Here is a 14,079-nt window from a genome sequence, read left to right as displayed (position 1 = left end):
GAAGATTATTATCTTCACAATTTAGAATATGAAACAGTAGATTTAGTTGAAGTATATAAGTTGTCTGCAAAGTAGATTCAGTTTTTGAGGTACCAGTGAAAAACAAGCAGGTGGAACTTTGTTCTACATTGCATTGAGACACACTCCCGGAATCTTTTGTGGGGACAAAGTGCTCTTTATTAAAGGCACACTAGTTGATAAACCGTCTTTTGAATCCCTTATTTTATTTTAACATCTCAGGCTTGACAAGCATTTGCCTGATACAAAGAAAGGTTCCTAGGAGCTCTACATAGATTTTTTTTTTTTATGGGTTTTACTTAAAGGTCCAGGACAACAGCAGTTTTGCCATCCCCTGATCCACATATGACTCATAGTCAGGGAGGTGGAAGCTTTTCTGCCCCACACATCATCTACTCATGTTCCTGCCATTACTTTTGTGGGGTTTTTCCTGATGATGTAATTTCACCAAAAGGCCCCTGGAATTTTCAAAAATTTGAAAAACTGAAATTTTCAGTTTCTTTCTTTAGATGAATAAAATTTAAACTTTTTTTCATAGTGAAGTTTAAAGAAAGAAAGGCTTATGGGTGTTGGCATGGACTTAAAATTTAACTTCACGCTCAGTCCTAGTATCTGGGAGATGCTGTCCTGACACTGTAATAGTTACTGACCAGAAATCTCTCTCATCTCTTTTAAAGGAGAACCCTCTCTGTTCTGCGTTCCGACAGCTTTCAGTGCATGGGTAATCCTTAGTGGCTTGATAGAGTCATGTGAAGCCTGTTCTCCTTTTTGTTATAGTCAGACCAGAAGCAAAATCGAAAGCACATCTTTCTGTCTCTCACACACATATGTATGCACTCACACATGCTTTTTTTTTTTTTTAACTCCTTGTCATATGTGACAAAAACTGAAACTAAAAAAGAATCTAGCTGTGATATCACCTTGGATATTGCTTGTCAGAGTGCTAAACACAGTGGGTCACCCACCATCCACAGCTTCAGCAGAAATTGTTTGTCAGTTAGTGCTGTTCCACTAAGAAAGTTAACGTGTCAACTCTGTTGCTTCTAGCAGTATCCGAAAGAAATCTAATGCTGCCAGATTAGCAACAACTTCAGCAGCACTAGTAGCCAAGAAGCTCAAATGGGCAATGGCCTGTGTTTTGTGTGCTGTCTCTCACGCCTTGCCCCAAGCTCCCTTCTCACTATTACTGCAGACTTTGTAGACTTGATAGGACTCATGTGATTTTACTTAATATTTTCCTCAGTTTTTCCTCTGGCAGAAGCATGTACTGTACAAGGGATAAGGTTTGGTTTGGCCCCCTTGGCTTTCAAAACTCAACTCTCCACAGTCTCTGCCTGTGGCACTCTCAGTCGCACAGGATTGCATTAGTAGAGAAACCGAAGCTAACTATGGATCATTGAAAGGTAGGCTTGCTGTAATCCCTAAGAAAGTAGAAGATGTCAATACCATCCATCTTAATGGCTTATGTGTTTCTCACTGCACAGCAGCCAAGCAGCTAGCTTAGGGGGAGGAAGATGAATTTAATGGGACAAAAAGATCTCATGGAACAGACAGACTGTGCTCCCTGAGATGTTATCAGAAGAGAAGCCAGCATGGGACAGAAAGGGCAGTCCTTGGTGTGGCATAAGACCGGAGGAAACATTCATTGAGGGTGAAAAGAAAAACCATTTATTTGCATGAGGAGAGGTGAAAAATCTGCTTTCCACAGAAAAGAAACAGTGAAAAGAAAGAGAGGACTAGAAGAGGAGAAAAGAAAACCTGGAGGAGAATTAAAAAATAATTCTGTATTTGGAAATCTGTTCTTCACAAAGTAATGGAATTGTTGGAAAATATATTATGTTACTGTTGCCACCATGGCTGTTAAATAAGGAAAAGAGTAGAAGGATAGCTGTTTTTTCATCCCACAAATTTAATTTTCATTAAGCACAAACCAACTCATTAAAATACTCAAAACCTCAGAAACAATTAAACAAACTGAACACTCTGCAGGGTTCAGATGAAGGATCATACCAGAAATCTGTGGAAGGACATAGAAAAGGAATAGATAGCTTTGTGAACATAATGATGTTTACAAGCTACCATTATTAAGTGGCATAACTGCATCCCTGCAACATTATGTTTGATGAATTAAAATGAAAAAAGAGGCCAGGAAGCAATGTAGTCAACCCAAATTCATGGTGCTGAAACTTTTATACTATAAGAAAACTGTTGTTAATATCAGTATATATATACACACAGCTCCTGATTAAGCCACAGTAAACTCGGGCCTATGCTTCCTGAAGGGTTGTGAATCTCAGCATTGCTACATATTATTATTTTTATATACCTATACACACTCACACTGAGCCTTTCTGGCCTGTGAAGAGGACTTTTAAAAAAACAAACCACACAGGTCTCGAACACTCCCACTTTAGTCAATGACCCTGAGGGTCAATTTTTAGTCTGATCTCCCCACCAACAGCACACAAACAGCAGAAGCTGTTATGACAAGACCAGAACAATTCAGATGGCACCGTTCATCCACAGGGTATATTAGGATCAGCTATCAAGCAACCCTTAGTTGCCATCACCACATGAGTGCTTCGAAGAAAAGGACTGTTCTCCTTCTGCCCTTTCTGCACCACACTACAGGAATAAAGAGACAGTGATGATATTTAGATGGGGACTTTAACACTTCCAGGATGTACTCCATGATGCTGTCTCAGTCTGGAGTACCTTATCCCCATCTGCATTGTGTCATAGCTGAGGTGTGGCTAGAGGAACTCTCATCCCACCCACTGTTGCTGCACTCCTAAGAGGGACTCTCTTGCTTCTCAGCTACACAACACTTGTCTACAAGCTTTAGAGCCTTACATCTTTCTGTACACCAAAAGCCCCAGATACCATGGCCCTGCAGAGAGTCACACATCTCATGACTTGCACTGGCCAGCCAGCAACTACTACTTGCAGACAGAGGGAATGAGGAAAGGAGACTGCAGAGTGATGGCAACATCTCTCCCCTACTGAAATCAGTGACACTATGACACCTGCAACAATACAAAGTAACCGCATCAACACCTCTCAGTTTCATTATGCTGAATTCAAGTTCGAGATGCTCTCTGCAGATAACAACCAAGATTTGTAGCTGTGTAAAGGGATCCTCCAGGAAGTCCTTCACTCTAATGAGTACAAGGATCTCCAAGCTCTCAGCAGTGTAAAAGATGGTAAAGAGAAATACTGCTCCTGGAGAGCACACCTGTGCAATTCTGCAGAATCCAGTTTCTATTCCAGATCAAGACACTACCAAAATTTTCATTTTTAGTGTCATTCATTAATGAACAGTTTTGGGCTTTGAATTACTTCCATTTCCCTCCCAGGAATGGTGTTGAGGCAGAACCAGTGCAACAAGGATCCTTTCTGCATCTCATACTTCATACACTGTGGTACAGCCAGAAGCGACATCCCATTTCATCCTGCTCTGTGATCTCATGCTGAGGATGGAGCTGGACAGCTGGACCATCAGCAGCACCTAGTGCATGTGTCTGGCGGAGCTGGACCAGGAAAAACAATGTGCAAAACAAGGCATGGCGAGCTCTGTAAATCCATGCCTTACATGGGAGAGAATTGTTTGGAAATGTTTTTGGTATCATTGGAAGTTTTATAGATGCAACAAGTACAGAACTGGCAGCAGAGATATATACTATGAATTAGAAATGAGAGACAATTATTCACATGAGAGTAATATCAGGTAAGTCAGCTTACTTTGCTCCACAATTGAAGCTTCATTGATCTTTGAAGCTCAGGGCATCAGGAAAGTAATCATTTTTGTTTAGGCCTTTGTTAAGATACGGAATTTTATATGCTAAATAAGAGTATTACTGTTGCTAAGAGGAATGCTACGGGAAGCTTGGAACTGGGATTAGTCTTTCACTCAGAGTACTGATTTTGTTCCAAGTTGTAACGAAAATTAAGAGAAATGAAAAAGTTCATTAAAAGTTTTCAAAAATATTCAGCTCAGTTATAGTATTTCTTTTCAGTTGAAGTCGTCTCACCTCAGATTTTGACTTCTGAAAAAAATAAGATTTGGAAATAAAAAGTAATCTCAAAACAAACAAAAATAGTGCATTTTGATTTAATTTAACTGAATATATCTGCATTTCCTGAACATTGACCTACTCCCAGAAAACAGTTCAGTTTGGATGAGATGGCATTTTCCAACAATAACAGTTTTGCTGAAAATTTTCTACCTCCCCTCTAATTATTAACTCCATAGTCTTTTTATCTTTGAGAAGTTTTCTTCTCCTTAATCCCACTTAAACCCAAATCTGAAGAATAAGTTTCAATTCATAAGCCTATTGATGCATATAAGATTTTCAGCTCATACTTCCCAACAAGCAAGGTAAAACAGACAGTGCTTAAATATTGTAATAAAGAGATTTTGTATTGAATGACAGTTATTCTCTTTATGATCCTGGCACTGGAGAAAAAGCACTGAACTGATTATATTTCTTGTTTTAAATATTCATGTGACAATGTTGAAGAGAGAAATGAATATCAGAATGAAAAAATGACAAGAAAAAAATGACTACAAGAAATCTCTAGACATTTATCACAAGCCTAGAGGATACAAACCAATCAACTTCTAAAATCTGCTCTTTGATCGAGATGCCCAGTTAAAGCCTACATTATTAATATATGACTCTGTTTAAAAAGTCTATTAATCAAGCAGGGATGAATGATTAAGTGGATAAAGCACTAGCCTTTGACCTGACAGGCAACTTTCACAAATCTCCTGTGAATTCAATTCATAAAAAAAGAAAAAGAATGCTTTTATATCTGTATAAATTATCTGGAAGCAATGGTTCTCATTGTTTTTCTCTGTGTCATTAAATTATTTTCATTTGCATGCAAGACCATCTCCATTATAGGATTGCTAGGTTGATAGCTTGCTACAGGATTGGGTATGATCAATAAAGTGTGTGCTGGTTGTGTTTTATCTAATAATAACAGTAACAACAACAACAACAACAAATCCTTTTTTGACTACTCCACCTTTGTCTTCCCAAGACTTCTCCAGGCCTTTAGAAACATTAATGAAAAAGGCCCCAACTCTGAAAACAGCTCTGTACACAGGAATTCTTGTTTTAGTGTGTTTTGGTGGGATCCTGGATGGGGAAACATAGAACAGCTTGACCGTGTGCATGTTTTAAGGCCTGAGGATCCTGAAGAGTTCAACACTAAACTCTGTCATGCACTGCTACCCTCCAGCAGCACTGGAAAAATCAAAGATTTCAATGAAGTGAGTATTAAAACTAGTAACAAACTGAATATATGGCTCTTTTTAATAGCTACCAGATTCTAGATATTTCATGCTCTACTAATATTGCTTTTTTTAGTAGTTTTTAGGAGTTTTTTAAACATCCATCAGATTTTCCAGTGAAAATCTTTGTTTCCAGTACCTATTTGCACTGGCAGTAGATATAGGAAGGAGTTTACAAATTCTGGTGTTCAAAGGCAAGAAGTGCTCTGTGTCATTTAGCCTCAAATGGCAGAGCCTGTTGAGTTTGGACACCCAGGAGGTTACAGTCTGCTCTTTTTCTCCTTGTTGAGGAGAAGAAAGTGATACTTTTTAGGGCTTTGACACTTGTTTCCATACTAAATTATGCAATCACACTAGCTCTGTCTGCTCTCTCATTGAGCACTTAATTTGCCATAATGCAATATTTGTTAAATCGTATTGTCAAATATTTCTTAAATTTTTTTCATCCCACTGGAGGGTTGTCCCTGAATGTTGGAAGTATTGACTTTATATAGATATGCAGCAATTATGGGCTTAATGTAGAAATTCCTGATTGAGGCTCTATATCTTTGCTATGCTGTTGGTTAGATTAGATCACACAATGATCCTCCTATTTTGAAATGGGGGAAATTATAAGTATTGTCTATAATGAACACCCTTGGCAATTGTTGGGCTTACCAACTGCAGTTACAAAGCAATAGAATTTGCCAAATACATCTCACAACTCAGGTCAGCGCAGTATGGTGGTGGTTAGCATGCAGACTTGTCATTTAATGAAATAGATTGTCTGGAGGACAGGACATGCAAAATCCTACTTAATTTATAAAGTAAATTCCTAAATATTAGGGATTACTATTCCTAAATATTAATAGTGATAACTAGCAACACAAATGATAAAAATTCTGCTGACAAAATAATATCTTGTATAACATTTTGGTAAATATATTAATGTAACGAGTTTTCTAAATGACTATTGATTGGAAATTAATAACCAATTTTTTTTTTGATGAGGATTAAAAATAAAAGGTATGATCTACATCATACTGTCTCCCTATGTGAATGGAACCTGAAGGGAAAATAGCATGAAATATTTATGTTATTAAAATAAGCAACAGTGCCCCTGGATAGATACAGGAAGAGCTGTGTTATATGCTTGTGGTCTCTTTGCAAAACAGAAATTTATATTGGTATATTGTAGAGGGGTTTTCTTTGTTTAGGGTGGTATTGACAACTTACCACCTTTTAAAAGACTGAAAATAATAAGGTCTTTTGAAAGTGATACAATTTTTCTAACAACAGAACTAGCGTTGCTCTTTACTCACTTTAGCATCAGAACTCATCTACTCACTTTAGCATCAGAATGTTATATTTGCCTAATCCATATCAAACTTTTTTTTTCCCATCTGCGAGGTCCACAAAGGAAACTGTATTGATTTCCGATTGTAGTGTTGTGATTCTGATGTATTTCAAGACCCATTCAAATATCCTAGAAACTAGCAGGGATGACTAGAAAATTTCCAGTGTTAATTTATAAATTTAAGTATAATTGCTTTACTGACCCTTTAATTCACTTCACAGAAGTACATTGCAGTGTCCCTTCTCCCTAGGAATGGTTTGAGGTGAATGATAAAATGGAGATACTCTCCCAACTCTCTTCCTTTTGAGCAAAAGAAAGAATGAAGAAGTCCAGCTTACAGCAGAAACTGAGCTCAGACATTGGACTATTTAAAAATAATATAGTCATTCCTATTCTTAAACTGCAACACAGCCTGAGCAGCGATCTGATGCCTGGCTTTGTTACATACTTAAATCACATAGTTAACACAGGAAGTTTTTCAAGTTACATCTGCAGATGCTGCACAGACATTGTGCCTTTCTTAGCAAATGCCCCATAGGATTGGCTTGATTGGAATTAGGTGGGCACAGGGAATGCCAGAATATTCTAGCTTTGATATGGAACACCTGCTGGAAGCTATCCCACTCATGTTGCATCCTCAAGCAATCTTTAGCTTTTTGTGGGTTCATTTCAGTGCAGTAAGAGAAAATGAGGCACTTGATATGAAATCGCTGGTTTCCTTAGAGATACACAGCTGGGATTCAGCACTGATTCCACCAAGTGTTGCTGTGACAAACAATTTGCTGCTGACATTGGATATGTAGTGACAGAATTAGTTACTTATGCTAATGAATGAGTACTGCTTAATTCTATAATGTCATGTATGATAATCTGCTGTAAATAATATCTGGTGCTAGGATATGTTATTGTCAGGTGGGCTCAAAGTGAATGCTGCACCTACCATTCAGGTGGGGGATTTTAATGGTGCCAGAGGAAGTATGGGGACAGTAGACATCCCCAGGTGAGTCATTTCCTCCTCCCAGAGAGCTCAGCTAAGGTGCTGGGATGGAGAAGATAAATTGGTGAGAAGGGTTACAGACCTTGCGCACATTTGGGCTTATGGAGACATTTTGGTTCAGATATGTGGAAAAAGAAGTGGAGTTCCCATAACCCTCACCTAAAGGGGTTGGTCACAGAGGAAAGAATTCACAGGAGGGCAAAGCAGAGCATGAACATTGCCATGAAGATTCCAGATTAGGTGAAGCCAAACTAATTTTCTTTGCATTCTTCATATCATGAGCTAGAACTGAACTGCTAATTCAACGGATAACATCATTAAGTTGTCACAGGCTTGGTATTACAGAGATCTAACAACTGGGAAGCAGAGGATGTAGAGGAGGTCCAGTGTTGTCGGATGGCCAGATGCAGAGGGAGAAAATGAAACAATTACTGACCTACTTTTGCTGAGACCCTTGACTGGGGTTCAGTGCTGAATCCCAGTGCCCCTGGGTCCTCTTTTGAGAAAGAGCTCACTGACCTCATTAGATACATAGTGATAGATCTTTAAAAAATTTTTTTCAAAGATAAAAGTCTACTAGGAGGGATGTTGGGAGGCAGTTATGTTTGGAAGAAAAGGACTGAAACTTTAGTCAATCCTCAAAATGATCAGTTCTTTTCCATTTTTCACATGATGCCTATTGAATTGAGGGAGTTTTGCTAGTCCCTAACTAGCAAAACGAGTCCCCCCTAATTTATGGGGAAGAAGTGCCCTATACCTCACTGGAAACAGTCTATGCACCTAGGTCAGATAAAATCTTTCCTAATTGTCCATCACAAAATTTGGAAATTGTATGTCCTCACAAACACCAGAACTTCCTGACTGGATGTTGTCTCTGTAAAAAGCAAGACTAAATTCTTATATATTCTCCACACTCCAGACAACTTCATATCTGAACCAATCTTTGATCTTTACAGATTGGTCTTACCTTTGTTGTACATCCAGATGTATTTCTGCATTGCATTTCTTGACAATAACAATATTGTCACAATGATTAGGAACATTTGTAATATCCCTGAAATGCATCTGTCAAGGACAGACCTACCGACAGAGCCACTAGATGGAACAGTAGGGTTGGTAGGGTTCACTCCCACTAGGAGAGACAGCAGTCAGTTCAGTTAAAGACTGGTTGTAAATTATGAACCTTACTCCAAACCTGTTGTTATAGCTAGAGAAAGAGTCCTCCTCTCACTCCATTAGTCCCTAATGGTGCTCAGACTGATCTTTGAACTAGTTTATCTACTGGAAGTTGTGATGCTTTTTGTACTTCACCTATTAAATAAGTAATCATCATTATTAATAAAAAGGAAGCATACCTGCTTTTGGTACAGAAGGAAGTCTGGACGAAAAAAAGACATTTAGAAACAAATACAGAAATGCCCTTGGTGTTTTAGAGAAAGGATGAACTAGGAGAAATTTTTTTTGAAACACACTGGTCTAGGGACATAGTGACTGGAATTCCTTCATATTATGGCTACCTAGAAAGTTATTTGCTTACTCTCTTGATTTATGAGAGACATCTCTTGTTAAATGTGCAAGTAGGTAAACATTTTGTATAAGACTGCACACAATATTCAGAATTCACAAATGCCAAGAGAGGCTAAGAGACAAAATCCTATATTCTTTAACCATCAAAACTTCTCAGTATGTTTTTAAGCTTCTAGGTAATCTTGAAAGGTCAATAGACTTGGATTTTTTCAGCCTGAAGGGAATATAAGTCCCAGGGGGTAGGTTTGTCTGCCTCTTGCCCACGGCCAGCTGTTTGAAAATGCTGGAACTACAAACATGAACATCAAATTAGGAATATTATTTCTGTTAAGTAAAAGTTAAAGTTCTTTATACCTACAAAGTGAGCAATACTTCTTACAAACTGTAACTGGTTATAGGAAAAGCTCAAGCCAAGAAAGTTTGGCTTATGATCCAAACTTTAAACAACTCAAGAGAACAAAGTAATTCCAAACTGTGATTTGAGCCTCTCTTGCTATTAAATGTGTAAATTTTCAAGATTACTAAGTACCATGTCTGAATACTGAAAAACAGTGAGGGCAATAATGTTATAAATAACTGTTGTAGTTTAACCCCCAGCTGGCAACTAAGCACCACTAAGCTTGCTCACTCCCCTCCGGTAGGATGGGAGGGGGACAAATGGAAAAGCAAAAGTGAGAAAACTCACAGGTTGAGATACAGAAAGTTTAATAAGTAAAGCAAAAGCCACACATACAATCAAAGCAAAAGAAGGAGTTCATTCACTACTTCCCATCGGCAGGCAGGTGTTCAGCCTTCTCCAGGAAAACAGGGGTCCATCACATGTAATGGTTACTTGGGAAGACAAAACACCGTCACTCCAAACTTCCCCACCCACACACATCCTTCCTCCTTATCCCTCTTGCTTTATATGCTGAGCATGGCATCATATCCCTTTGGTCAGTTGGGGTCAGCTGTCCTGGCTGTGTCCCCTCCCAGTTTCTTGTGCACTCCCAGCCTACTCGCTGGTGGGGTGGGGTGAGGAGCAGAAAAGGCCTTGACTCTGTGTAAGCACTGCTCAGCAGTAATGAAAACATCCCTGTATTATCAACACTGTTTCCAGCACAAATCCAAAACGTAGCCCCATAGTAGCCACTATGAAGAAAATTAACTCTACTCCAGCCAAAACCAGCACAATAACTGAAGCAAGCAAGCAAACGAAATTCAGTTTGTGAACTCTTCTCCATGCCTTCAGGATAAATTTTAAAAATTGTCACTTGATATTAGAAAAATTGATTATACTTTGACAACACATAATAAATTTACGAAGCTGTTTTATAGTCTTTGCACAAGAGTTACAAAGGTCATTTCACTGGCAAGTATAATACTGAGGCTACTTTAGCACACACAGAAACAATTCCCAGCAATTTAGAACAAGCTAGGAATTATGATGTCAGATCTAATTGAGAGTAGAGGGGTGATTAAACAGGATTGCTTTGGAAAGGTTAAAATCCCTGTTCTGCCAGTACTAAGGAAATTTTATATAACAAAAGCAATGGGCAGGATTTCAGGTTTTTGTTTAACATAGTAAAAAGGAGCACTTTGAGCCATTTTGCACCATTCAAGGCCTGGTTTTGGCCCCGGTTCCAAAAATTTTAACTCTCGAAGTGCCAGTGCCTTTTTGTATTGGCACCTAGTCCAGTGCTCCAGCATCTCTGTCATTCTGGAGGAAGTTCTCATCCTCTAGAATCTGCTTCCCTCTACAAAAAGCACCAGCCAGTATTCGTCATTGCTGTGAGGATATCCTTCCTACCAAATCAGGGGGAAAAGAAAAAAAAAAAAAAAAAAAGGCCAGTTTAGCAATTAAGAAGAGCTGCATGAAATATCTCATGGCCTTTGAGTGTGCTTCTTTTGTTGGTTGTGGGAAATCACCATTCCTTTCTTCTTTTACGCAGCCTTTAACTTAGGCATCCCTGGTTGTATTTGACCTACTGATCTGGCAAACACTCTTTTTGATGAATTTCATCTACTTTTGCAATGGAAAAGAGCTATCCTCTAAGGTAGTCTGGTAGCCAGCTTCACCTTAACTTCCATTTCAAACAACTATTTTGTTATTCATTAGGAAACTTTTTTTTTTTTTAAATCTCCTGGCAACATAGATTATTTCCAGCTTGAATTTAAGTAAAAATCTGGCTTGATCAGCTTTTACACATTTGGTGTTTCTATACGTTCTGCTGAGCATCTTTGCTTCTCTGTCATTCAGCAAACTTTGATCTTTCTTTCTTATTTTAAATCTACTTAAACTCCTTGATACGTATGTGTATTGTTCTTAAATGCTGGTTCCACTTTGCTCAGTAAGCCTTTTATCTGTTCAGGATTGAATATCCCTATTGTCTACACAGTATTTATGTACATCTGGTTGTTTCAGATACATTGCAACAACAAATTATTCATGTTACAAAGAAAGCTTAATATAGATACTGCTATAAATATTATTTGGTATTGTTTATAGTTACATGCCTGGTTTCTATCTAGTTCTGTTGAAAAGAAAGAATAGAAATCATATTTAACACTTCCCTGTGACATAAGCCTGAAGACTATATGGTAAAAAATATCTGTCGTTTGCAGCAGTGTTTGTCCTCACTCTAAGCGCTGGTCTGATAAGGCAAGCTTAAATAATCACTTCCCCTCGCCTGGTTTTAATTAAAGTGACAGTAAATAAACACTGACTAGAAATCGATCAGAATCAATGGCCTTATGGCAAACTGGCAGAGAAAAATCTAGTGCGTCAGTCAAGATCAGCCAAAGAACCTGTTTTCAGGCTGTCGTGTGGCCTGTGTTGGGAAGGGAAGAATTTAGATCCTGTAACACTAACAAAAAAGGGAAAAAGACCCTGATTCTGCACATGAATGAGATGAACCGATAGTAGAAAAAAGGCAATCCAAAAAGTCCATCTGCCTGTTTTTACCCTAGTAGCCTTTTAAAAGGAAGAACAAGTAACAAAATGTTTTGATATCTGCTGTCTGATTTACAGCTGTTACAGCCACTGGAGCAAGGTTGTACGCTTTGGGTTTTTTCAGTATACATTTAAGTTAAATAGAGAAGATGCGTACCAACATGTATCCAGTTGTTTTGCTGCCTAATCATTTACCAAAAAAATATTTTCCCTGCATCCACCTGCACAGTGGTGCCCTAACTCTGCACTTGTATATTCCTTTTCTCCAGTGAGCGCTCGACAACCACCAAGTAATTAATAAAAATAACCTAGAACCATGTTGCCCGTCTCACATTCCTACCTGTTTGGCTGAAACGAGCCTAGCCTCAGAAAATTTTAGGCCATTTACTCAGAGAGAGCCAAAGCTCTGGCATCTAAATCTCTTTCTTCGCCCCAGTCCCAGGACTTCCCTACCCCTATAGCCCTAAAACATTTCTTCCTGTCTCTTTCTCTGCCCAGACGTGACGCAGCCTATCTATTTCTGAGGTAGAATATCATGTTTGTCTTAAAGATAAATGAAGGTACGTTTAAAGTCTAATGATTGGATTTTACTCCTTATCAAGGTACTTTTTTTTTTTCCTAAAAAAAAGTTGGATTTTAATTTTATTTTTAATGCTTTTAATGCTAAGGAAATTACACTTCTGAGTAACTAGTTTGTAATTTGTGATCATGCATGATTCTGATAGTGAAGGAATTTCATTACAGGTACGGTAAAAAGAGGAGAATGCATGTACATTTGCATGTCCATGTGCAGGTAAATAAATAGTAAACCATGTTGATAACAGAGGCCATTATAATTTGAATAAGATTATATTCTCTCTAGGAGAGATAAAGGGTAATGAAAGACAATTCAAAGCTAGTTTATTATTACTTCATCAAATACCTCAGCCTCATGCTGATAAAATTCCCTTGTATAGCTCCCATGAGACATTAACTGCAATGATGCTGCCAACCATTTGTAGTGATCTCTAAAAACATTAATATCACTATTTAAATGAGTTTGTGATGTAGTATAACAGAGGGTAAAGCTAGAGGTGAAACTGCTACATAAGCTTTCATAAAACGACTGCAAGTGTGTTACTGGGTATGACAAAATGAATTATTTTCACAACAGACAGGTGCTCCAAAGAGACTTTAATAGACTTTTGCAGAAGGCAAGTTGGAAAGTGTTCTGCAAAGTAACTTTCACTGTCCTCACCACCCTCAATGAAAGCCAGAACTTTTGCTTTCCTTTCTTTTCAACCAAGTAAGGAGTATCAGACCACAAACTTTTAAGGAGTTTGTCTCAAGTCTGTTTGTTCCTGTCTTTCCCTAGCATTTTGTCATGTTTCGTCATCCATAATTGTTATAAGGATCTTTCCTTTTGTGGCCCAATGCCTGTGAAGGTTTGGGCAAGTGTCCCCATGATTGTCATAACACTGTGTGTGGTGCAAAATTAAGCATATGTGTTGGTCTCTGCCACGTAGCAACTTCAGTGACTTTCTGCTCAAAGATGGAGAATTATCACAAGGGGTTCATGTCATTCAGAGAATACAAATCAGAAGCATGCCATGGTAATGTGTTTAGATCCATTATATTACAGATCCACATATTTTTACAGTGTTAATCTCTCCCTTAGAACCAGAAACAGCCAGTTTCATATAGAATTAGGAAGTTGCTGACACTGTTGACTTGCAAAATAACTTGTAAATCTGAAAAGGAATTAATTCACATTTTCTGAACCAAGGAAGCGATGGGGAAAATAAGGCAAGTAGGGCAGCTGTTTGTCTTATTTTAGATCAAAATGTTGGTATACTTAAGAAAAAATTCATGCTTGACTACAAGCTTATGTTAAAATCTTTTCATTGTAAGCCTGTTAACTGAGACTTTCTCATGGGGAGTATTTCATTAACACTTAGAAAGAAGAGGCACAGAAGCAAAAAGTACTGTTG

The sequence above is a fragment of the Nipponia nippon genome, unplaced genomic scaffold, assembly GCF_047370975.1.
Source record: "Nipponia nippon isolate SJK-2023a ecotype South Korea unplaced genomic scaffold, ASM4737097v1 scaffold_3, whole genome shotgun sequence".
NCBI lineage: Eukaryota > Metazoa > Chordata > Aves > Pelecaniformes > Threskiornithidae > Nipponia > Nipponia nippon.
This window is presented reverse-complemented; position numbering follows the sequence as displayed.